The sequence below is a fragment of the Oncorhynchus masou genome, chromosome 1 (assembly GCF_036934945.1).
Source record: "Oncorhynchus masou masou isolate Uvic2021 chromosome 1, UVic_Omas_1.1, whole genome shotgun sequence".
In the NCBI taxonomy this organism is placed as follows: domain Eukaryota; kingdom Metazoa; phylum Chordata; class Actinopteri; order Salmoniformes; family Salmonidae; genus Oncorhynchus; species Oncorhynchus masou.
In genome coordinates, this window is record NC_088212.1 from 29038593 (window position 1) to 29061909 (window position 23317).

The 23317-nt window shown below is 42.3% G+C and overlaps 1 pseudogene; it reads left to right on the plus strand.

Moving 5' to 3' along the window:
- The first annotated feature begins 1110 nt into the window (after positions 1-1110).
- The window catches only part of LOC135541382 (bridging integrator 3-like), a 50435-nt pseudogene continuing 28228 nt past the window's right edge, over positions 1111-23317 (plus strand).

Below are 23317 nucleotides of genomic sequence, written 5' to 3' on the forward strand. Positions count from 1 at the left end.
CTGTTTTCTCTGCTACCGCATGGCAAGTGGTACCGGAGTGCCAAGTCTAGGTCCGAGAGGCTTCTAAACAGCTTCTACCCCCAAGCCATAAGACTCCTGAATATCTAATCAAATAGCTACCCAAACTATTTACATTGCCCCCCCCCCCCTTTTTACACAGCTACTTCTCTCTGTTGTTATCATCTATGCATATTCACTTTAATAACTCTACCTAAATGTACATATTACCTCGACTAACCAGTGCCCCCGCACATTGACTCTGTACCGATACCCCCCTGTATATAGTCCCGCTATTGTTATTTTACTGCTGCTCCTTATTTACTTGTTACTTTTATCTCTTATTCAAATGTTTTTATATATGATTTTTTATATTTTTAAACTGCATTGTTGGTTAGGGGCTCGCAAGTAAGAATTTCACTGTAACGTCTACACTTGTTCTATTTGGCACGCGTGACTAATACAATTTTATTTTATATGACAATATAGAAAATAGTACAAATAAAGAAAAACCCTTGAATGAGTATGTGTCCAAACTTTTGACTGGTACTGTATATAAGTATGTAAGGGATAATCAATGAGGGGTTACAGTATATGTTCTATGGAAAAAAATAATGAACGATGTGGATGGTGTGTTCCCCAGCCTGATGCCTATACAGACTTCTCAAATTAGATTAGATTTATTAGAGGAATAGACCTCAAACATTATGTTATGCCTATCAACAGGTGTATTATGTTATGAAATAGCATATAGTTAGACACACAGCTTTTAAAGAAGTTTGGAAAATGTGATCTGCCTACACACTTAATGGCATGGCATTCTACTCCATCCATTCTGTCTCCATGCATCCACCTCTGGGCTGAAATCAAGAGATATCAGCATGAAATCCTGAATGTCCAGGATCTCTTTTATTTCTGATCTTTCCTTGATGCGAGCTCATCTGTCAATAATAATTTTCTAATCTATCGTATTACATTTCAAACTCCAAAAATGACATTGCTGAACAGACAATTCCACATAAATAGTTGGATCTATACTTCGTCTCCCTCTCACTAACCCAGTGCGCCATGCAGGCCTTTCTGCTTTCCGTAGTTTAATCCCCCCCAAAAAAAACTACTACCAAATATGTTCTCATTTATCTGTGCTACTGCTGTAGCCACTTCCTGGTTACTTTATCTAGCTAGCAATTATTTTATGTGAAAGGGGATAAGGTTTTCTGAAGAGGGAAAAGCTTCCAATTGAAACTGGATGAGAAATTCAGACAAAATGAGCTGGTATGTATTTTGATAAGACAGCTAGACACATTCATCGTCTTCAACAAGCTAACGGTTTGACTCGACTAGTGAAATTGTGGGGTTAGCTAGCTAGTCATTGGCTTAGCTTTCAGTAAGTTAACGGTGTCTAGAACTGGCCAAGCAGTTTAGAAATATTATACACATGTAATGTGTTAACAATTATTGCTTACAGTATGGTGTCATTTGTCTTGCAAACTCGTCAACTAACTTTAAAAGGCTAGCATCCTGAGCGTAGCTTGAGAGCTGTTATTTGCATTGGCTAGATAGTTAGCAACCTAGCTAACGTTAGCATAGTGACCATAAACAACAATTTATGACATGTTGGCTTGCTAGCTAACTAACCAACTGTCTAGAAAAGAGAGCTAATAGTTACCTGGCACTAACCTTAGGATTTAACTTCAATGTTACGTTGTAGTGGAGTTAAATTCTTAGTTAGCCAGGTTGCCAATTTTAGCTAACTAACGTTACCTGCTTATTTAGGAGTTAACCCACTCATAGAAGCTGCTGGAGTTTTGATAAGAGTCACTGGGAGGTTCAATTACTACACACCGTTATTGGGTTTGGGCCTGTTTTTTCATCAATTACTAGGGTACGGGCAGGGCTCGTATATGACTAAATTGATCAAGCATTTTGCAGCTGAGCGATTTGCTCTGCTGCGCTGGAGGCTAGCCTACAGTCTTAACCTACTAAGATCATAACATGGTGTCAGACGTGCTTCAACCACGTGAAATATACGACCAGAACATTGTCCGAGTCCACAGGACAGATTATTTCACAGAAAATAATACTGTTCCTGAGTTGAGTGACAACTTGTCTCGTCTTTGAGCAGCCCGAGGCGGAGCCATTGCTCTGGATACTCACACAGGCAGACTATTAACCTAACGTAACAGGCGTTAAAGAAACACTTGAGCAGTGTCTCTTTCTGGTTCTGATGAGAGAAAAACAAACTATTAAGGAAGGTTCTATTCTGCACTTTTCAACCAATCCAGTAAATGTTGTGGCGGAGTTAAGATTGTGTGTTGCCTTGTTGACGTCCAAAAGCGGAAGTCGCATCCTGAAAACCGGACGCATCCTGTTTTTTTACAGCCCCACTGAGGGTGACAGACTAGCAGCAGAGTGCATGCTGTGTGAGCACTGCAGGGAGGAGGACAGACAGAGACTAGCAGCTAATGGATGCTAATGATAGAAGTTATTTTGGCCTTTGGTCCGGGCCTTAAATTTGGCAGAAACAATCGGGGCATGGGTAGGGTTTGGGCTTAAAACGTATGCTCGTGCAGGGATCTACGCACAGCCAAGCACAGGGTCAAATGTGGGGTGCCTTAAATTTTGCAGAAGCAATCGGGCCTGTGTAGGGTAGGGCTTAATGGTTGCTGGAATGGGTAGGGCTCAGGCTTAAAATTCATGCCCGTGCAGGGCTCTACGCACAGCAAAGCACAAGGTCAAATGTGTGGTGCCTGTCCAGTGAAAGAGCCCTTTATCAACTATGCTGACCAACTCATTCCAGTCAGGCCCTCACTCTTGCTTCTGTGACGTGAGAGATTTGACTCAGGGGTCATCTGAACAATTGCACTCCTAATGTCCTCAACCAGCCCTCTGTACTCCAGGCAATAGCCCCAATTGAAGTGATATGTTATCCCCTTGCCAATGGCGCACACATTTATAGTTCCAACGTAGTCATTGGTTCTTCCTGTAGCCGCATCATTTCTGTATTTTTATCATGCAGAGCTAATGGCTATGCTGGTAAATAAGACTGTTGTTTCTCTGAGCATGCATACGTCTAGACTAGAGTAGAGTGACGTCCATAAGGAAACAGCTTAGTTCTAAAGGTTTGGTCAAGGGGGAGAGCAGGGGTGTTAAACTGTTGGTTTTAACATGAGTCACTATGTTTTAGGGAATGTAAAACCGGGCACAGCAGTTTGCTGACAGCTAAAACAGTGAGCCTTACCTACATTACTTAGGCCTACACCAAGAACCATATTGTTGTGTTGAACTCAGGTCAAATGAGGGTTTATGCCTTGCTCTCATTAGCTACATTTTTACAAGAAAAAAAGGTAGAGATCTGTGAACCTTACATGTAAATCATACAGACATCTGTCAACTGTACATGTAAATCGTATAGAAATCTTGGTGTCATTATACTCCTTATAGTGTGCTCTAAAAAATGGAGCCTTGTTGCTGAAATAAAACAATCTTATTGAACATTTTAATATTTTAAATTGTAAGACAGGCTTTTGTTTGGAACAATATACTCTACAAGTACATTTTCCAGAATGGGCTCGCTGCTAATTACGGTGCCTTCAGAAAGTATTCACACCCCTTGACTTTTTCCACATTTTGTTGTGGGAATTTAAAATGGACTACGTTTAGATTTTCACTGGCCGACACACAATACCCCATAATGTCAAAAGTGGAATTATGTTTTTACAAATGTTATAAAATATTAAAGGCTGAAATGTCTTGTGGCAAGTATTCAACCCTATTATGACAAGCCTAAATAATTTCAGGAGTAAATATTTGCTTAACAAGTCGCATAATAAGTTGCATGGACTCACACTGTGTGCAATAATAGTGTTTGAATAAGTACCTCATCTCTGTACCCCACAAATACAATCTGTATGGTCCCTCAGTTAAGCAGTGAATTTCAAACCAAGATTCTACCACAAAGACCAAGAAGGTTTTCCAATGCCTCGTGAAGAAGGGCACCTATCGGTAGATGGGTAAAAGTAGAAAAAGCCGACATGGAATATCCCTCTGAGTATGGTGAAGTTATTAATTACACCTTTTAATGGTGTATCAATACACCCAGTCACTAAAGATACAGGTGTCTCTCGTAACTCAGTTGCCAGAGAGGATGGAAACCTCGGGGATTTCACCATGAGGGCAATGTTGACTTTAAAACAGGCTGTGATAGGTGACAAGAGGATTGATCAACAACATTGTAATTATTCCACAATGCCAACCTAATTGACAGAGTGAAAAGGAAGCCTGTACAGAATACAAATACTCCAAAAGATGAATCCAGTTTGCAACAAGGAACTAAATTCCTGCATGCTCTAGTCTTATCTTGATTTCTGTCCAGTCATATGGTCAAGTGCTGCAAAGAAAGACCTAGTTAAGCTGCAGCTGGCCGAGAACAGAGCAGCACACTTTGCTCTTTATTGCAGTCAGAGGGCTAATATCAATACTATTCATGCTAGTCTATCTTGGCTAAGAGTTGAGGAAAGACTGACGGAATCACTTCTTCTTTTTTATAAGAAACATTTAATGTGTTGGAGATTCCAAATTGTTTGCATAGTCAGCTTACACACATACAGCATTGACAATCACACTTACCCCACCAGACATGCCACCAGGGGTCTTATCACATTCCCCAGGTCCAGAACAAATTCAAGGAAATGTACAGTATTTTACAAAGCCATGATTGCACAGAACTCCCATTTCATATAGGATAGCGCAAGTGAACAGCAAACCTGCGTTCAAAAAACTAATAAAGCAACGCCTCTCCTATTGTTGTGTGTATGTACTAACATGTATGTGTACCTGATAGATGCACACTACAGTGCCTTGCAAAAGTATTCATCCCCCTTGGCATTTTTCCTATTTTGCTGAATTACAACCTGTAATATAAATAGATTTTTATTTGGATTTCATGTAATGGACATACACAAAATAGTCCAAATTGGTGAAGTTAAATGAAAAAGCTAACTTGTTTCAAAAAATGTTTTTCAAAAAAAAAAAAGTACAATGGAAAAGTGGTTGGTTCATATGTATTCACCCCCTTTGCTATGAAGCCCCTAATAAGATCTGGTGCAACCCATTACCTTCAGAAGTCGCATAATTAGTTAAATAAAGTCTAAGTATAATATGATCTGTCACATGATCTCAGTATATATACACCTGTTCTGAAAGGCCCCAGAGTCTGCAACACCACTAAGCAAGGGGTACCATGAAGACCAAGGAGCTCTCCAAACAGGTCAGGGACAAAGTTGTGGAGAAGTACAGATCAGGGTAGGGTTATAAAAAATATCAGAAACTTTGAGCATCCCACAGAGCACTATTAAATCCATTATTAAAACATGGAAAGAATATGGCAACACAAACAACCTGCCAAGAGAGGGCCGCCCACCAAAATTCACAGACCAGGCAAGGAGGGCATTAATCAGAGAGGCAACAAAGAGACCAAAGATAACCCTGAAGGAGCTGCAAAGCTCCACAGAGGAAATTGGAGTATCTGTCCATAGGACCACTTTAAGCCATACACTCCACAGAGCTGGGCTTTACGGAAGAGTGTCCAGAAAAAAAGTCATTGCTTAAAGAAAAAATAAGCAAACACATTTGGTGTCCGCCAAAAGGCATGTGGGAGACTACCCAAACATATGGAAGAAGGTACTCTGGTCAGATTAGCTTTTTGGCCATCAAGGAAGACACTATGTCTGGCGCAAACCCAAAGCCTCTCATCACCCCTAGAACACCATCTCCACAGTGAAGCATGGTGGTGGCAGCATCATGCTGTGGGGATGTTTTTCATCGCCAGGGACTGGGAAACTGGCCAGAATTGAAGGAATGATGGATGGTGCTAAATACAGGGAAATTCTTGAGGGAAACCTGTTTGTCTTCCAGAGATTTGAGTCTGTCCCAGAGGTTCACATTCCAGCAGGACAATGACCCTAAGCTTATTTCTAAAGCAACACTTGAGTGGTTTAAGGGGAAACATTTAAATGTCTTGGAATGGCCTAGTCAAAGCCCAGACCTCAATCCAATTGAGAATCTGTGGTATGACTTAAAGATGCTGTACACCAGCGGAACCCATCCAACTTGAAGGAGCTGGAGCAGTTGTGCAAAAATCTCAGTGGCTAGATGTGCCAAGCTTATAGTGGACATCCTAGGAGACTTGCAGCTGTAATTGCTGCAAAAGGTGGCTCTACAAAGTATTGACTTTGGGGGGGGGGGGTTATGCACGCTCAAGTTTTCTTGTCATTTCTTGTTTCTTTCACCCCAAAAAGTTTTTAGCATCTTCAAAATGGTAGGCATGTTGTGTAAATGAAATGATACAACCCCCCCAAAATCCACTTTAATTCCAGGTTGTTAGGCAGCAAAATAGGAAAAATGCCAAGGGGGTGAATACTTTCGCAAGCCACTGTACATGTTAATGATTTTAAAAGTATAGTACCAGTCAAAAGTTAGGACGCCTACTCATTCAAGGATTTAACTTTATTTTAATATTTTCTATATTGTAGAATAAGAGTGAAGACATCAAACATGAAATAACACATGGAATCATGTAGTAACAAAAAAGTGTTAAACCAAATCAACATTTTAGATTCTTGAAACTAGCCACCCTTTGCCTTGATGACAGCTTTGCTAAAGACTTGTTGGCTGCTTTTCCTTCACTCTGTGGTCCATCTCGTACCAGTACATTTCAATTGGGTTGAGATTTGGTGATTGTGGAGGCCAGGTCATCTGATGCAGCACCGTCACTCTCCTTACACAGCCTGGAGGTGTGTTGGGTCATTGTCCTGTTGAAAAACAAATGATAGTCCCACTAAGCACAAACTAGATGGGATGGCGTGTTGCAGAAGAATGCTGTGGTAGCCATGCTGGTTAAGTGGGGCGGCAGGGTAGCCTAGTGGTTAGAGCGTTGGACTAGTAACCGAAAGGTTGCAAGTTCAAATCCCCGAGCTGACAAGGTACAAATCTGTCGCTCTGCCCCTGAACAGGCAGTTAACCCACTGTTCCTAGGCCGTCATTGAAAATAAGAATGTGTTCTTAACTGACTTGCCTAGTAAAATAAAGGTAAAATAAATAAAAATAAAAAAGTGTGCCTTGAATTCTAAATAAATCACAGACAGGGTCACCAGCAAAGCACCCCCACACCACCTCCTCCATGCTTCACGGTGGGAACCACAAATGCGGAGATCATCCGTTCACCTACTCTGCGTCTCATAAAGATACGGCGTTTGTCATACAAGTAAAAAGCATCTCGAGGGTCTTTCCTCCCAAGGAAGTTACTATGTGAGAATTGCCAGAACCATCTGAGACACCAAAAATGTTTCAGTCTACGCTGGCATGGAATTGCCCTGCCTTAAACAACAACACCATGGAACATAGCCTAATATACAATAATAATGCTTTTACTTTTAACATAATTCAGAATAGGTCCAGGATATATCAAGGATATTGTCCTATAGGCTAAGTTAAGCTCTACAGTGAGACAATTTTACTCACATATGTGCTTAAATATTTTGCTGTGCGACCTGGAATCTGTATTTAGGAACATCACTGCGCCTAGAAAAATAAGGATTCCAGTGTTATTACCTAAATTATTTGGCATTGTGCTCCTAAGTTTCTTTGTGTGCGACTACATTTTTCAACGTAGGTGCACACATGCTCCTTGTCAAAAATTGTCAGCTTTACTGTGAAATGCTTACTTACAAGCCCCTAAGCAACAATGCAGTTTAACAATTTAGCCTATGGAATTATCCATATTTATCCATAAAGTCGATGAACCTGACATCTAACCTATTGTAGTTTGAGTACAATGTAGTGCTATTGTGATTGGTTCACTGTAACCCCTGTGTAGTGTTCACTTTGACTAATAGCTTAAGTTGTAAGTCTGTCCATAGAAGAGAAGGTTGTGCTCTTTATTTACCAAATGTAACATGCTCTGTGCACTCTCTGTCTTTCCTGCCCTTCTTTGAGTAGGTCATGGGATCAGGGCTTACAGACTAACCAAAGTTTCTAAATGTACAGGCCTCTACTGAAATGCCACTGTGTGTGAAGAAACATAACAAACGATTCCCACAGCATAGACCATCCTCCTTCCTCTACCCCTCTAGCCTACCATTCTCTTTGGATCGCTTTGGGATTTGAGCAAATAAGGCAGTGTCCACAGGCTGTTAGCTAAGTACAGTGTATTCAAAAGTATTCAGACCCCTTGACCTTTTCCACATTTTGTTATGTTACACCTTATTATAAAATTGATACAATTATTTTATTTTCATCAATCTAAACCCAATACCCAATAATGACAAAGCAAAAACAGACATTTTTGTGAATGTATTAAAAATAAAAAACTGAGTCTTCTTGGATATGATGCTACAAGCTTGGCACACCTGTATTTGGGGAGTTTCTCCCATTCTTCTTTGCAGATCCTTTCAAGCTCTGTCAGGTTGGATGGGGAGAGTCGCTGCACAGCTATTTTCAGGTCTTTCCAGGGATGGCTGATCGGGTTCAAGTCCGGGCTCTGGCTGGGCCATTCAAAGATATTCAGAGATTAGTCCCGAAGCCACTTCTCCGTTGTCTTGGCTGTATGCTTAGGGTTGTTGTCCTGTTGGAAGGTGATCCCTTGCCCCAGTCTGAGGTGCTGAGCGCTCTGGAGCAGGTTTTTTATCAAGGATCTCTCTGTACTTTGCTCCGTTCATCTTTCCCTCAATCCGGACTAGTCTCCCAGTCACTACCTCTGGAAGAACATCCCCACAGCATGATGTTGCCACCACCATGCTTCACTGTAGGGTTGGTGGCAGGTTTCCTCCAAACGTGAAGCTTGGCATTCAGGCCAAATAGTTCAATCTTGTTTTCATCAGACCAGAGAATCTTGTTTCTCATGGTCTGAGAGTCCTTTAGGTGCCTTTTGGCAAACTCCAAGTGGGCTGTCATGTGCCTTTTTACTGAGGAGTGTCTTCTGTCTGGTCACTCTACCATAAAGGTCTGATTGGTGGAGTGCTGCAGAGCTGGTTGGCTTTCTGGAAGGTTCTCCCATCTCCACAGAGGAACTCTGGAGCTCTGTCAGAGTGACCATCGGGTTCTTGGTCGCCTCCCTGACCAAGGCCCTTCTCCCCGATTGCTCAGTTTGGCCAGGTGGCCAACTTGAGGAAGAGTCTTGGTGGTTCCAAACTTCTTCCATTTAAGAATGATGGATGCCACTGTGTTCTTGGGGACCTTCAATGCTGCAAACATTTTTTGGTACCCTTCCCCGGATCTGTGCCTCGACACAATCCTGTCTCGGGAGCTCTATGTACAATTCCTTCAACCTCATGGCTTGTTTTTTTTGCTCTGACATGCACTGTCAACTGTGGGACCTTATATAGACAGGTGTGTGCCTTTCCAAATCACGTCCAATCAATTGAATTTGCCACAGGTGGACTCCAATCAAGTTGTAGAAACATCTCAAGGATGATCAATGGAAACAGGATGCACCTGCGTTCAAATTCGAGTATCATAGCAAAGTGTCTGAATACTTATGTAAATAAGGTATTTCTCTATTTTATTTTTAATACATTTGCAAAAATGTATAGTACCAGTCAAAAGTTGACCCACCTATTCATTCAAGGGTTTTGTTTATTTTGACTATTTTCTACATTGTAGTGAAGACAACTATTGAACACATATGGAATCATGTAGTAATCAAAAAAGTGTCAATCAATATATTTTGTATTTTAGATTCTTCGAAGTAGCCAACCTTGATGACAGCTTTGCACACCCTTGGCATTCCCTCAACTAGCTTCATCTGGAATGCTTTTCCAACAGTTTTGAAGGAGTTCCCACATATGTTGAGCACTTGTTGGCTGTTTTTCCTTCCCTCTGCGGTCCAACTCATCCCAAACCATCGCAATTGACTCATCAGCCCAAAGAACAGATTTCCACCGGTCTAATGTCCATTGCTTGTGTTTCGTGGCCCAAGCAAGTCTTCTTGTCACCACTTTTTAGTAGTGGTTTCTTTGCAGCAATTCGACCATAAAGGCCTGATTCACGCAGTCTCCTCTGAACAGTTGTTGAGATGTGTCTGTTACTTGAACACTGTGAAGCATTTATTTGGGCTGCAATTTGAGGCTGGTAACTCTATTGAACTTTTCCTCTGCACAAGAGGTAACTCTTGGTCTTCCTTTCCTGTGGCGGTCCCCATGAGAGCTAGTTTCATCATAGCGCTTGATGGTTTTTGCGACTGCACTTGAAGGAACTTTCAAAGTTCTTTATAGTTTTCCGGATTGACTGACCTTCATGTCTTAAACTAAAGATGGTCTGTCGTTTCTCTACGCTTATTTGAGCTGTTCTTGCCATAATATGGACTTGATCTTTTACCAAATAGGGCTATCTTCCGTATACCACCCCAACCTTGTCACAACACAACTGATTGGCTCAAATGCATTGAGAATGAAAGAAATTCCACCTCATGATGCTGGTTGAGAGAATGCCAAGAGTGTGCAAAACTGTCATCAAGGCAAAGGGTGGCTGCTTTCAAGAATCTCAAATATAATTTGTTTGGTTTAACACTTTCTTAGTTACTACGCCATTCCATATGTGTTATTTCAAAGTTTATGTCTTCAATATTATTCTACAATGTATGAAATAGTAAAATGATAGAAAAACCCTTGAATGAGTAGGTCTGTCCAAACTTTGGACTGGTACTCTATAAAAACCTGTTTTTGCTTTGTCATTGTGGGATATTGTGTGTATATTGATGAGGATTCTTTATTTAATCAATTTTAGAGGCTGTAACAAAACGTGGAAAAAGTAAAGGGGTCTGAATACTTTCCGAATCCACTGTTGACTTTGTGACTGTGGGGCTCGATTGTATGTTCTGCTGGGCCAAGATCTTTTGTATTGGGCCAAAGATATAGAGTCGTGGTGTTTTGCACAAATTCTAGCAGTCTTTGCCACCTTTATGACCATACCTTGTTTCTTGGAAAGTTACTGCGTGTTTAACAAACCGTTGACATATCATACAGTCCTTGCCAAGTCTTATGTGATCACTGCTCAGATAGGTAGGCTAGGCCCAGTTACTGCCGTAGTGTTCTAGTGATGCGTTGCATGGATAGTAAGATGATTCACCCCGTGGACCTCAAGAATTTCAGTGGGTGACGAAATGTAGTTTTCCATGATGGTGTTGGCTCACCAAAAGTATGACATGTGAAACTTTTCCTCCTGATTCAGCCATTTTGACCGTAGATCTTGATCTGATATGAGTCTGATTTATGAATGGGATGCATCCATGTTGTTACAACACTGCTTATCTCTAGGAGTCAAAAGGGGAATCAAAGAACATTTTTCCCAGCGCTTCACCAGGGTTAGTTTGATAGGGACTTAATACTCCCTCCTGCCAGTGAAAGCATCCTTTCTGTTGTAATTCGGATTAAGCCCATTTTCCTGTTGCCTCTCTTGGCTGTGTTGGGTTTTCTGATTGAGCTGTTATCAAAGGGAACTGCCACACACACACACATCAGTGGTGTTCCCTGGTTATACAACACGGCCCTGCCTCACACCCTCATCTTTCCATCTCATTAGTTTACACACCTTTCTTTTGACGCAGCTGTTGTCTCACTGTGCCTGTCAACGGCAAACGTCCATCATGTTCCTTGGATGTTATTAGTGTCACGTCAATGTCAACCTACAGTCATGTGTAGTGGCAATAAAAAGTGTTTTCTTTCTCATTGATTCTCCATCACAACTTATGTAGCAAGACATGGTTTAGAAAGTTGGATTCAGGCAGATAAAAGACGGATGGCATTAAGAAAATAAGTTGTTACCTATCAAAACTATCATAAGATGTCACAAGTAGAAGCTCAAACAGGAAGTACCCTTGATGCGCTCCATTGAGAAATGGTCCTCTGTTTTCGATGCTATGCTACAAAACTGCTTTGCTTGCGCTGACTGGAATATGTCCCATGACTCTGCCAATAGCATCGAGCTAACCACCTCCGTCACCGGCTTCATTAGGAAATGCATCACAACGTTGTCCCTAAAGAGAAGGTTCGCTGCTTCCCCAATCAAAAGCCCAGGATTAACACAGAGGTTGGCTCTAAGCTAAAGAACAGGGTTCCCGCACACAGGGCTATTGCAGCCAACCCGGAGACTACGGCTGAAGACAAACAAGTGCATGAAGTCCCGCTACGACCTCCGCAGAACCATCAAACAAGCAAAAGGGCAATATAGGAACAAGGTGGAATCCTATTACATAGGCTCCGATGCATTAAGAAGGGGCTACAGTCCATTACGAATTACAAAGGAAGACCCAGCTGTGGTCTGCCAACGATGCCTCTCTACTAGACGAACTCAATGTATTTTATGCACTATTTGACAAAAAATAACACTGAGCCGGGAACGAGGGCCCCCGCTGACCCAGGGGACTAGTTGATGTCGCTAATCCAAGGCTTTTGTAAGGTTTTTAAAAAGGTAAACACGCTTAACGCCGCGAGGCCGGGTGGTATTCCAGGGTGTGTTCTCAGAGCATGCGGAGAACAGCTGGCAGACATATTCACGGTCATTTTCAACCTTTCCTTGTCCCAGTCAGTAATTCCCACATCTCAAGCTGACCACCATCATTCCTGTTCCCAAGAACTTTAAGCCTACCTGCCACAATGACTACCGCACTGTAGCACACATCTGTAATCGTGCTTTGAAAGGTTATGGCACACATCAACTCCCATCATCCCAGAAATTCGCATACCGCTCCAACAGATCCATAGACGATGCAATCTCAATTGCACTCCACACTGCCCCCATCCACCTTGATAAGAGTATGAACACCTATGTGAGAATGCTGTTCATTTACTACAGGTCAGCGTTCAACACCATAGTCCACTCCAAGCTCGTCACCAAGCTTTGGACCCTAGGGCTGAACACCGCCCTCTGCCGCTGGATCCTGGACTTCCTGACGGGCCAACCCCAGGTGTTGAGGGAAGGCAACATTTCCTCTGCCACGCTGACCCTCAACACAGGGGCCCTACAGGGGTGTGTGCTTAGTTCCCTCCTGTACTTCTTGTTCACCAACGACTACGTGGATGGTGTTCTTGGGGTTGTACTCATCCTTTTCCCCCTCTAAACACGGCGAGTGGAGTTTAGACCAAAAAACTCTATTTTTGTCTCATCAGACCACATGACCTCCTCTGGATCATCCAGATGGTCATTGGCAAACTTCAGACAGGCCTGGACATGTGCTGGCTTGAGGAGGGGGACCTTGCATGTGCTGCAGTATTTTAATCCATGACGGCGTAGTGTGTTACTAATGGTTTTCTTTGAGACTGTGGTCCCAGCTCTCTTCAGGTCATTGACCAGGTCCTGCCGTGTAGTTCTGGGCTGATCCCTCACCTTCCTCATGATCATTGATGCCCCACGAGGTGAGATCTTGCATGGAGCCCCAGACTGAGGGTGATTGACCGTCATCTTGAACTTCTTCCATTTTCTAATAATTGTGCCAACAGTTGTTGCCTTCTCACCAAGCTGCTTGCCTATTGTCCTGTAGCCCATCCCAGCCTTGTGCAGGTCTACAATTTTATCCCTGATGTCCTTACACAGCTCTCTGGTCTTGGCCATTGTGGAGAGGTTGGAGTGAGTGGACAGGTGTCTTTTATACAGGTAACGAGTTAAAACAGGTGCAGTTAATACAGGTAATGAGTGAAGAACAGGAAGTTTTTCTTTAAGAAGCCCAACAGGTCTGTGAGAGACTGAATTCTTACTGGTTGGTAGGTGATCAAATACTTATGTCATGCAATAAAATGCAAATTAATTACTTAAATCATACAATGTGATTTTCTGGATTTTTGTTTTTGATTTCTCTCACAGTTGAAGTGTACCTATGATAAAACTTTACAGACCTCTACATGCTTTGTAAGAAGGAAACACTGTCAATTTTGCAGGTTATCAAATACTTGTTCTCCCCACTGTGTATATATATTTATTACTTGGGTGGTCAAATAAAACCACCTGCAGGCCAAATTCAGCTTACATGCCACCAGTTGGGGAACCCTTGTCTACAGGGAGGAGGTCAGTGACCTGGCAGTGTGGTGCCAGCTTTGCACACCCTTGGCATTCCCTCAACTAGCTTCATCTGGAATGCTTTTCCAACAGTTTTGAAGGAGTTCCCACATATGTTGAGCACTTGTTGGCTGTTTTTCCTTCCCTCTGCGGTCCAACTCATCCCAAACCATCGCAATTGGGTTGAGGTCGAGTGATTGTGGAGGCCAGGTCATCTGATGCAGCACTCCATCACTCTCCTTATTTGTCAAATAGCCCTTACACAGCCTGGAGGTGTGTTGGGTTATTGTCCCGTTGAAAAACAAATGATAGTCCTACTAAGCGCAAACCAGATGGGATGGCATATCACTGCAGAATGCTGTGGCAGCCATACTGGTTCATGTTTTAAGTAAATCACTGGCAGTGTCACCAGCAAAGCACCCCCACACCATCACACCACCTCCTCTGTGCTTCACAGTGGGATCCACACATGCAGAGATCATTTGTTCACCTTCTCTGCATCTCACAAAGACACGTTGTTTGGAACCAAAAAACTCAAATTTGGACTCATCAGCCCAAAGAACAGATTTCCACCGGTCTAATGTCCATTGCTTGTGTTTCGTGGCCCAAGCAAGTCTTCTTGTCACCACTTTTTAGTAGTGGTTTCTTTGGCTTGTTTTTGTCCTTGGCTTGTTTTTTTTTGCTCTGACATGCACTGTCAACTGTGGGACCTTTATATAGACAGGTTTGTGCCTTTCGAAATCATGTCCAATCAATTGAATTTACCACAGGTGAACTCCAATCAAGTTGTAGAAACATCTCAAGGATGATCAATGGAAACAGGATGCAATTTCAAGTATCATAGCATAGGGTCTGAATACTTATGTAAATAAGGTATTTCTGTTTTTATTTTGAATCAATGTGCAAAAATAAACTTTTCACTTTGTCATTATGGGGTTTTGTGTGTAGATTGAGGGGAAAAACAAACAATTTAATCCATTTTAGAGTAAGGCTGTAACGTATCAATGTGGAAAAAGTCAAGGGCTCTGAATACTTTCCTGAATGCACTGTAGGCTTAGGGTGTAGGCAGACTGGATTCTGTAAGGGGTGCAGAGTGATGCATTGTGAACTACCATGCTGCAGTCTCCATTCACAGCAATCTGTCAGGCCATGGCCAGTACAACATGTGGGCCTGTGTTTGACTGGGGGGGGGGGGGGGTTGCAGGAAAGCCACACAGAGCAGAGGGGACAGCCACTTCTAATTAGTGATATCCACCAGTAATGGAGGCCAGATGTGGCGTGTGATGACAGGAAGTCAATGCACAGGGCTCCTGAAGCACACTCCAGAAGGCCAGGGGTTAACAGCATTTGGATTTGGCTAGCTGTGACTGAGCTAAAGGATTCACTTGTTCACTTGTACTCACCTCGCAACACATTATTACCTACCAGTCAGAGTACCTGTCTGCCAGCCCCTTAAAAATGCCTCATTTCAGTTAAATGCCTGTTTGGATGTGTTAGATTGTATTTGTGATGTGCGGAATGTGGTCTGTCCCACCAATTTATAATTTTGTCTACTTCTAGGATGCCCTTCAAGATTGGACAACCAAAAAAGCAGATTGAACACTTACCGTTTTGGAAACAGTCTTCTGCCCCCCCCCCCACCAAAAAAAAGACTGTGCCAACATAAGGTCTTCCATTATTTGTGTTGCAACACCTATGAAACTAGACAATACATAATTAAATGTCTAATTTCACTAGACATTCACTACCAGGCTTTATTTAGTGTGTTGTTGTATGGTTGTTACACTACATGGCCAAAAATATGTGGACAGATGCTCGTTGAACATCTCATTCCAAAATCATGGACATTAACATGGTGTTGGTCCCCCATTTGCTGCTATAACAGCCTCCACTCTTCTGTGAAGGCTTTCGACTAGATGTTGGAACATTGCTGTGGGGACTTGCTTCCATTCAGCCACAAGTGCATTAGTGAGGGCGGGTACTGATGTTGGGCGATTAGGCCTAGCTTGCAGTCGGTGTTTCAATTCATCCCAAAGGTGTTTGATGGGGTTGATGTCAGGGCTCTATGCAGGCCAGTCAAGTTTTTCCACACTAATCTCAACAAACCATTTCGGTATGAAGCTCGTTTTGTGCACGAGGGCATTATCATGCTGAAACAGAAAAGGGCCTTCCCCAAACTATTTCCACAAAGTTGGAAGCACAGAATTGTCTCGAATGTCATTGTATGTTGTAGCGCTAAGATTTCCCTTCACTGAAACTGAGGCCTATCCCGAACCATGAAAAACAGCCCCAGACCATTATTCGTCCTCCACCAAACTTTACAGTTTGCACTATGCATTGGGGCAGGTAGCGTTCTCCTGGCATCTGCCAAATCGAGGTTTGTCTGTCGGACTGCCAGCTGGTGAAGCGTGATTCATCACTCCAGAGAACACGTTTCTACTGCTCCAATGGCGGCAACTTTTACACAACTCCAGCCGACGCTTAGCATTGCACATGGTGATCTTAGTGTTGTGTGCGGCTGCTTGGCCATAGAAGCCCATTTTGTGAAGCTCCCAACAAACAGTTCTTGTGATGACATTGCTTCCAGAGGCAGATTGAAACTCGGTAGTGAGTGTTGTAAATGTGAAGAGAGAATTGTTACGCGCTAAGGCTTCAGCACTCGGTGGTCTACCACTTCGTGGCTGAGCCATTGTTGCTCCTAGACGTTTCCACTTCACAGTAACAGCACTTAAAGTTGACCGGGGCAAATCTAGCAGGGCAGAAATTTGAGGAACTGACTTGTTGGAAAGGTGGCATCCTATTACTGTGCCATGTTGAAAGTCACTGAGCTCTTCAGTAAGGCCATTCTACTGCCAATGTTTGTCTATGGAGATTGCATGGCTGTGTGCTAGTTGTTATACACCGGTCAGCAACGGGTGTGGCTGAAATAGCCAATTCCACTAATTTGAAGGGGTGGCCAAACACTTTCGGTCATGTAGTGCATATGGAAGCATACTGGGATCTTACGACTCCTCACTTTGTTACAGATGAGTAAGAGACTTTCAGACTGCAGAAATACAAGCTAGATATTTGTTACCTCTTTTATAGGGGAAGGCTAGGTTAAGTCTGGCCCAACTAATAAAAATATTTGGTTGCATTTTGTTGTTCAAATTGTATGCTAAAAGATCAAAGCCCTGTGGTGGCTATGGAAGAGGACATTTGTCTTAACCTGTCAATATTGTCTCTGAAACCTTGGATTTAGACTTGGGGAGAGCAGAGCACCTCTGTCCACACACTGGACAGTGAAGGAGTTAATGCATGTCTGTTTGGCCTGTGGAGAGAATCACACATAAACCTCATTGTTCCAGGTCTCACAGCATGGTTGTTTTCATATCTGAATGGACAGGAGTTATACAGCTTTTACATCCAATCATTGACCTCCAAATGAGCCCGTAATCAGAAATTCAGTTTTAAAGATGAGAAGGAAACCCAAATGAAGTCCCTCATCCGAACCAACTGCATCTTTAACTTGTTTCTTTGGTTTTCTGAAATATCTTTATTGTATAAGACATACTAGTCTATTCACCAAATGAACATAGTGTACTAGAGGTAACCAACAGCAAATCGTCAGACAAGTGACTGCACTCTCATCAATGAGCATGGGCCTGTGGGGTGCCAATTTGTCCAAACCATTTGAGGGGGCAGAGGTGGCTGCCTTGAAGTGCCGGTGAGTGGGTGCCTTCCTTTGGGGAAAACCACTTCCACAGTAATCTGTCTGTCTCTGTGGTCCGGCAGTGGCAGACAGTCAGAACCGGCTCACAGGCAGCTTCCTGTGACATCCCAGGCCAGACCCAGGGAGTGGGCTACAGTACAGGGAGCCCAGTGGACAACCCTGCCTCCATTGACAGACAGGCAGCTGCCTCCCTCACTGTTTATTTGTTTATCCAGAAGCCCACAGAACCACAAGACAGGAACCCCTGCTACCTCCATAACCAGTGCTGGACTGTTCAATCAGTCCAGTCTGATCTGAAGAGGAGCAGGGAGGGGGTGGGTGGGGGCTGTCAACCAGACCTTTAGAACTAACAACATGAAGCAAATTAGGGGGAGCCAGGCTGTGCTCAGGATATAGCTTTATTGGCTCTCCAATAGTAGGGATATTCAGTATTCATCAAGCACATGTTAGGACCATAATCGAAGGTAACATCATTGAATAAACAAACATGAACACAAAGATGATAATGTTGTATCTAACAGTGAGTTTCAATGTGTTTTTACAGGTTGAAAGAGACTTTGAACGAGAATATAACAAGCTCCAAAAGTAGGTTTGTTGCCACTAATGTTAAAGGGGAACTCCTCTTTTCAAACTCATATTCATTATCTCCAGCACCAAACCAGTGTCTACATGTGTGAAAACCGCACATTTCTACATTTTGTTGAAAAAAACTTAAGTTCTACCCGATGAACTGATCTTCAAATACTATGAGATTTGTGGGCAGCAAGAAAATACCCTTAAAAATAGCTATCTTTTAATCCTACTATGTGATGTCACAGAGAGGCATTTTTAAGACCTTTTTTCTCTCTTTAACCACGGATCATAGAAATGTGCCATTTTTACATATGTAGACACTGTTATTGTGCTGGAGATGACTTTCATTTGTACTCCGTTTTACATACTGTATGTATTGACTTTGCATCATTAGTGCAGCAAAAATCTTCATTGCAGATGAACCCGGAGTTGACAGACTAGAAAACATAACGAGTGCTATTTTAAGTGTACGTTTTCCATTGATTTTTAGAGGTGAACACACGTGCCTGTTCTCAACATTTAACCTTGAAATAATTATTTTCATGGGAAATACCATGTTAGAATCTTTCACCTCTCTCTTCTGACCCAATGCTGAAGTGAGTTAGGTTACACAATATACACTGAACTAAAATATAAACGCAACATGTGAAGTGTTGGTCCCTTGTTTCCATATACACAAAAAGCTTATTTCTCTCAAATGTTGTGCACAAATTTGTTTGCATCCCTGTTAGTGAGCATTTCAGCTTTGCTAAAATAATATATCCACCTGACAGATGTAGCATATCAAGAAGTGGATTAAACAGCGTGATCATTACACAGGTGCACCTTGTGCTGGGGACAAAAGGACACAATTAAATGTGCAGTTTTGTCACAACGCAATGCCACAGATGTCTCAAGTTTTGAGGGAGCATGCAATTGGCATGCTGACTACAGGAATGTTTACCTGAGCTGTTGCCAGATAATTGATTAATTCTCTACCATAAGCTGCCAATGCTGTTTTACAGAATTTGGCAGTATGTTAAACTGGCTTCACAACCGCAGACCACGTGTAGCTACGCCAGCCCAGAATCTCCATGTCAGGCTTATTCACCTGCAGGATCGTCTGAGACCAGCCACCCACACAAACTGTCAGGGAAGCTCATCTGCGTGATCGTCATCCTCGCCAGAGTCTTGACCTAACTGCAGTTTGTCGTCGTGACCGACTTCAGTGGAGGTGTGCTATTTACGGATTAATCCCGGTTTCAAATGTATTGTGCAGATGTCAACGTTGTGAACAGAGTGCCCCATGGTGGCGGTGGGGTTATGGTATGGGCAGGCATAAGCTACAGACAATGAACACAATTGCATTTTATCGATGGAAATTTGAATGCACAGAGATACAGAGACCAGATCCAGAAACCAATTGTGGTGGCATTCATCCGCTGCCATCACCTTATGTTTCAGCATAATAATGCACAGCCCCATGTCGCAAGGATCAGTACACAACTTCTGGAAGCTGAAAATGTCCCAGTTCTTCCACGGCCTGCATACTCACCAAATATGTCACCCATTAAGCATGTTTTGAGACTCTGGATCTACATGTATGACAGCGTGTTCCAGTTCCCGCTAATATCCAGCAACTTCGCACAGCCATTGAAGAGGAGTGGGACAACATTCCACAATCAACAGCCTGATCAACTCTATGTGAAGGAGAAATGTCACGCTACATGAGGCAAATAGTGGTCATATCAGATACTGACGGTTTTTCTGATCCATGCCCCTAGTTTTTATTTATTTTTAAAGTTGTGACCAAGAGATGCATATCTGTATTCCCAGTCTAATGAATTTCCCAGCCTAATGAATTTATTTAAATTAACTGATTTCCTTATATGAACTGTAGCTCAGTAAAATCTTTGACATTGTTGCATGTTGCATTTATCTTTTTCTTCAGTGTATATGGTTTGTGTGGGAAGCATTCCCCTGTTGTGTGTCAGAGGTTAAAGAGACTCCCCGAGGGGCCTGCAGACTGAGTGAGAGCACTTCACATTTAGGTTTTGTTGAGTATGAGACATGGCACCACAATACACATTTCTTACACATGATGAGTAAGAGGAGCAGGCATGTACAGACATCTTAGCACTCCCCTCTGTTACATATCGTTAACTCTTAGTGAACATAAATCTGCCATCTAGCTCTTTGAACTGTTGTTGAATTCAATAATCTATTAATTTGTGTGGAAATATACCTAGTGTCATTTGAAAGACAGGTCGGGTCAAATTTAGCAAATTATTTCATCATCCAATGCCTTCCACAGTAAGTCTAGCATCTATAATCCCATAGCAGTATTTGTCTACCTGAGATCAGCTTCTAAATCCATACTCCTACGGCATTACCCGCAGCATCTGGGAGTGTAGAGAGGCTGGCTGTTGGCGGCAGTAAAGGGCAAACTGTTGGGGCACACAGGAGCGAGGAGTAGCAGCTGCTCCAGCAGGCCTCCATTAACACCTTGTAGAAACGGACTTCTGGCCCACATCCAGAAGAGCCCTCCTCAGCCCTCGCATTCTCCTGCCTCCCGTCAGTTCACACAGATTGGAGAATGAAGATGGAAATGGGAAAACTGTTGTTTTTTCAGTCCCCTTCTCCTCCCCCCTCCCTTAATGAAACCCTGAAAACTGATGTGACAGCATTCTCCTGGGAGTTGCTAAACAGCCCCTCGTTTCCCTTAATTGATATAATGAACGGCACACGATTCAGCCTCCGTAGTCTCGTAATTGCCATTTTAACACCCATCATTTAAATGAATGCAGAGGGATGATTGAAGACATAAATGCTTTTATGCCAGAATTTAGTTGACGGTAACAAAAAGCAATCCTAGTATTTTTAATTAGCAAAAGGGAAGTCATAATAATGTGTTTTATATTAAATCAATGCATTTTTGTAATCCTATTGAATGTCCCAGTCCATAGTGACTTGTAGGTGTTTATTTGTAACATGCTGGCTGGACTGAGATATCCCATTAAGACTGTGTCAGTGAATGCTTTATAAAGATTAGAGGGGTTTGATCAGGATGGACACAGTCCACCCTTTTTCAGTACTCTCCCTCTCTCTCTACTCTAGCTGCTAAATGTAAAAACATGATCCTACTGTCAATTTGCTCTGTTGATGCCCAACTGTACTTGGACAGATGCTTACCAAATGTCATGTTGTATTATTGTGATATCCAAAGTACACCTGAAAAAAAATCCCTTCCTTTACAGGTTGGAAGATCAGACAAAGAAGCTCCACAAAGACATGAAGAAAAGCACAGAGGCTGATATAGGTTTGTTGTTGACCCAGTGTTGTATATTTTGGCCAAAAAATGGATCATCTTTTCATCTTTTCTTTTATGTACAAATCTCCTTTGTCATTAACTTGCTCTCATTCATCTCATCTTTTCACGCGCTAGGCATACATTTACTGACACCTTAATTGTTGTCCCTGTCAGGTTTTTCAGGGGCATGTCTGTTATGTAATTTTGGAAAAATGAATTTTTTGAATGTGAGGTTTTATTCAGTATCCCTTAAAGATTAGCAACATTTCTCACATGCTTCCTACTCATAACTTGTGTATTTCTGCACAGAAGAAATCTATATTTTTGGTTGGCTCTTTTGGAGATGGAAATGGGTATCTTTGGGAGGAGCAGTAGCAGAATGTGCCCCTGGTAGATAGCTACTCTGAGGGTGGAGAGGGGAAGGATGGGGGAGTGTGGGGCTTCATTTCCTCTGCTTTGTGCTCTGGAATATGGGATGATGCCTCAAAGTATCAGAGCTGTCAATGTCTCATTAGAATTAATGGATTCCATCTGTTGCACAGGTCCTTTATCCACCAACAGCAACCAAACAAAGAGTAGACCTGCCTGCACAATATGTTAGCACACAGTGTGCTCCACACAGCTTTTCATAACACAATCATTTGTCTAGTCTATGTAAAGTAAGACGATGAAATTGTGGGCTCTTCTGAGGCAAGTCCATATAAGCCTTTAGAGAGAAATCTTTACTGAGTTGGTATATCACTGGCCACGAGCCATTTTTTTCAATCTGTTTGACTGGAAGCAGAAAAGCTGAGTCAAGTTCTACATTGGCAACACAAACGGTTTATTCATTACCTGATACAATGGAATTTAACAGTTAGACTTTCTGTAGCTTGACAACCATGTTTAAGATCTTTGCTCACCAACTGCAGTGCAATCTTTTTGTCCGAATTCAGAAAAAATACACAATCCGATTTTGACACGCTAGCCAATAGGTTTTACCCTCTACTTTTTCGAGAGAAAAAATCGCATAACGCCACCAACAATGCCGCAGTCATTATCTGTGGCAATATGTTGTTCAGCTTGGCTGGGATTCATTCAGTTAAAAGCAAAACTGGGAACTGTCGTCATTCCACGCACATAAACTGACCATGATGCTTGCTGCCAATAGTGTTCTTTCTATCTGATTAAAGAGGTGAAGTCCAGACAGGCTAGAACTATTTTAGGAAACTTCCTGAATGGACATGGATAATTAGCGAACTCATACACGCATACCCACCCACCTAAAAGGATCCGTCAATCAAAGCAGCCTGCAGCGCATCCCACAGACGCATAAGCAAATCACAGTTCTCCTTTCCCCAAAACAAAACGTATTAAAAACATTGTCTTTAAATCCTTTCTGTAGGATATCAAAAACCACTCTACATTAAAGGATAATGCTAAATCAATGTAGCCTATCATATTTGATGAAAGTTGTAAGGGGAAGATATCGAGACAGCTGTGATATAAGCCTAGGCCATATCAGGATTAAATTGTCAACCATTATAAAATAGGAACACATGCACACAACCTGTCCATAGCCAAACAGCCGTTGATCAATTTTAGTGAAGCAACGGGTGGTTATGTTGACCCTAGGCCTACATTTTATTTTGAGTGAATGCTTTAACTAAATCTTCGCAAAAACTTCGCAAAGGGTAAATTCCAGCAGATCTTTTTTGGTC